This window comes from Meles meles, chromosome 7 (genome assembly GCF_922984935.1).
Source record: "Meles meles chromosome 7, mMelMel3.1 paternal haplotype, whole genome shotgun sequence".
NCBI lineage: Eukaryota > Metazoa > Chordata > Mammalia > Carnivora > Mustelidae > Meles > Meles meles.
The window spans coordinates 131,928,227-131,932,119 of NC_060072.1; the positions used below are offsets into that span (position 1 = coordinate 131,928,227).

General features: G+C 39.4%; 1 pseudogene; it reads left to right on the forward strand.

Moving 5' to 3' along the window:
• Positions 1-1,365: 1,365 nt before the first annotated feature.
• LOC123947164 lies at positions 1,366-2,315 on the forward strand (annotated as a pseudogene).
• Positions 2,316-3,893: the final 1,578 nt, after the last annotated feature.

The following is a 3,893-nucleotide window of genomic DNA, read 5'->3' on the forward strand; positions in this document are numbered from 1 at the left end:
ATTATTGTCCAAATCTCCTTCTTCCATGGTATACATATTTTAAACCACGTCCTGGTTTTTTTTTTTTTTTTAAGATTTTATTCATTTATTCGGCAGAGAGAGATCACAAGTAGGCAGAGAGGCAGGCAGAGAGAGAGAGAGGGAAGCAGGCTCCCTGCTGAGCAGAGAGCCTGATGTGGGGCTCGATCCCAGGACCCTGAGATCGTGACCTGAGCCGAAGGCAGCGGCTTAACCCACTGAACCACCCAGGCGCCCCTGGTATACATATTTTATATACAGTCTCCTCTAATTACTGGATGTGTTTATCAGCTGCATATTTTTAAGTAAAGACAAAGATATTCAGTATGTTTGCCCTGCATAAATCTTCCTCCTCTACTCCAAGTTACAATTAGCAGTCAAAGCAATATCGAAAGGGGCTAAGAAAGAACAATCAAAGATGTGTGAATTATGCATATAATTGAGTATAATTAAATCCTTTTGCTTAGAGAAATGGAGGTGTAACAGTTACTCACACTTTTTAGCTGCTCTTATCAAGCTCCCAGTGGAACCCTTGGAAGGCAGCTGCAGAAGATGGAAATTCTGCTCTGGGCAACCCTGCCCAAGTTCAACTCTGAAAGGGCTCAGACCACTTACTACTATGCATACTTTCCAATCCTTGTTTGTGATATAGCTATGATACTAAAACTTCATTGTGGTTAATTACCTTAACCCATTAAATTACTGAGTTGTTTAATAAGACATAGTTTGGTTAATATTTTGGCAGCAAATCAAAAAGTATACCCTATCTAACTATTACCTTGATTTCTCATCTTTCCCTTCAAAATCAAACATATTTTTCCACAAAACTTCTAACTATTCCAAAAATGAATTTTATTTCAGAACTCTAAATTCCCTGTTTACTTGATTCATGAAGTCACTGTGTTCATTACCTGGGGCTGCATTTTTCAGTTACTACACAGCCCGGTGTTCATACCAAGAGCTATGCTGCTTGGAATTTGGCATTTCCCTGGGTATTACTAAACACTTTTTACAGCTGTAAAAGCAGACAATGTATTGTCTTCTAGCCCCCAAATCACTTTGTTTATGCATTATAGTGTAGAAGTGTGGAGTCTCAATCAAACACTAGCTCATGCTTCTTTAAGAGGGATTTCATTTTGCTCACAGGTAATCCTGCCTACACGCTCAAGCCAAGGTGGGGTGGCACTCCATCTGAGTAACCAACCGCTTAAACCTCTCAACTTTCATAACAGAAATGCAGATATGACAGAGTACTGGAGCCACTGCCACCAAGTCCAGACCCAATGCCACATGCCACCAACGCCCACCCAACATGCACTACCAATTCCTTTTGGTTCGAAGTCCAACATGGCAACTCTTCATGATCAGCTGATTCAGAATCTCTTAAGGAGGACTGTACCACTATAATAAGATTACAGTTGTTGGGGTTGGTATTGTCAGCATCTTAATGAAGGACTTGGCAGATGAACTTGCTCTTGTTGATGTCATGGAAGACAAACTGTAGGGAGAGATGGTAGTTCTCCAACATAGCAGCCTTTTCCTTAGAACACCAAAAATTGTCTCTGGCAAACACTATAATATGACTGCAAACTCTAAGCTGGTTATCACAGATGGGGCATGTCAGCAAGAGGGAGAAAGCCATCCTAATTTGATCCAGCATAATGTGAGCATCTTTAAATCCAACATCCTTAATATTGTAAAATATAGCCCAAACTGTAAGTCGCTTGTTGTTTCCATCCCAGTGGATATCTTGACCTATGTGGCTTGGAAGATAAGTACTTTCCCAAAAACTGTGTTACTGGAAGTGGTTGAAATCTGGATTCAGTCCAGTTCCAATACTTATTGGAATTCACCCATTAAGCTGTCATGGGTGGTTCCTTGGGGAGTACGGAGACTCTACAGTACCTGTATGGAGTAGAATAAATGTTGCTGGTGTTTTCCTGAGGAATCTGCCCCTGACTTAGGCACAGATGCAGATAAGGAACAGTGGAAACAGGTTCACAGACAGGCAGTTGATTGTGCCTATGAGGGGATCAGATTGAAAGGCTACACATCCTGGGTCACTGGACTGTCTGTGGCAGACTTGGCAGAAAGTATAATGAAGAATCTTAGGTTGGATGCATCCAATTTCCACAATGATTAAGGATCACTATGGATCTTCCTTATGGTTCTTCCTTATGGTTCCTTGCATCTTGGGACAGAATGGAATCTCAAACATGGTGAAGGTGAATTTGACCCCTGAGGAAGAGACCCATTTGAAGAAGAGTGCAGATACACTTCGAGGGATCCAAAAATAGCTGTAGTGTTAAAGTTTTCTAATGTTGTGCTACTTTACTATCTAGACGATTTTAGTTGGAGGCTGTGTGTGTTGTCCTTATTATCTGATCTGTTACTCAAGTAGTAATAGTAAGAGGCCTAGGAAAAAATACCGATTTCCCAAAGTTATAAATAGGAAACCCTGCCCCTATAACCTGATACTGGGTGATCCTTATCTTGTGTGTTCTAAATTGGTTCCTGTAAAATAGTTCTACCACCTCAAGACACCACTGCCAATGCTGCATATGCTGTAGTTGTTCTTCATTCCAGATGAGTCTTTACTGTGTGTTATAGAACTTCTGATCCCTTCACCCAACATGTCAGCCCAACTTTTTTTTTCTCCAGTCAATCACATTCTGGGATCTAATAGATAAATTCAATATTGCTGTTCTAAAGGATCTTGTTTTGTATCCTATGTGTATCAGAATATGGTATACATGGTAACATAATAGAAAAAGAAAGACATATAAACAATGTGACATTGTTTATATACATTTATATGTAAACATATAAACAATGTAACCAACTGACATACCAACTGAAATACCAAATAAACTTTGTACAGTGAAAAAAAAGAAACACAGATATGACATCCATAAGTGTTACTGAGATTATGAATATGTCTTTAATCAGCAACCATTGCTTTAAAGCTCTTGCCAAAGAGTACAGCCTTGAATCACTTATTCAGATAGTAGTTTTGTGAATGCTTCTTCCCTACTCCCCATGTTTGCTTCCAGTAGAAGAATCTCAATGACAAAACATCTTGACTTTTCTCTGCCATACTTAGCTAATCTTACTGGAGAATCTGGAAGAAGAAACTGAGTATGCATAAGCTAGACTCCTTCAGTTTCGCTTGGGAAAAGAGCAAGTATTCTGTTTCTCCTAAGCATTTGTGAAGGGCCTTCCCTGCTCCAGTGCTGCCTGATAATGTGTAGGGGTTCAGTAGCGGAGAGCCCTCTTGCCCAACACTTAAAAGCCACATTTTCCAATATTAGCCATATAAGTAATGAAGGTGGTATTTGCAACCTCCATCTGCTAACTGGTATATTTTATTTTGCAGTCTATTAGGAATGTGTTCAGTAAAAAATGTGTCTGTATTGGGCCCCTGCTAAACACCCAACTACTAAAGTCCAACAGAAAAAAATGTAATTTTATAAAGGCAGACTCCCACACCATCGACTCATTCTTTGAGGGCTGAAAAGTTCTACCCTGGTGTCATTTACACCAATGTTTAGGTAGAGCATATTAAAACGAACCTTTTCAGAATTGCCTTCACTGAGTCAGACATTAATGTTAGCTTTTACTAGAAGTCATTATGAAAAAAGGGCTGTGTAAAATAACATATGTGTCTGCTGATTGCTAAAAACAGTATCTGTTACATGTCTGTTGCTCAATGCTTCACTTGTTTATCCCATGTGGAATTTGTACTTTAGAATTTAGAAGCAGGAGAATATTGTCTTTACTCAAAAACTAGTACGCTTACTCAGCAAGGTAGAAATAACTGTGTAACCTATGATAATTCTCTCTTTTGATTTCACTAGCAGGAAATCCCTGGTCCA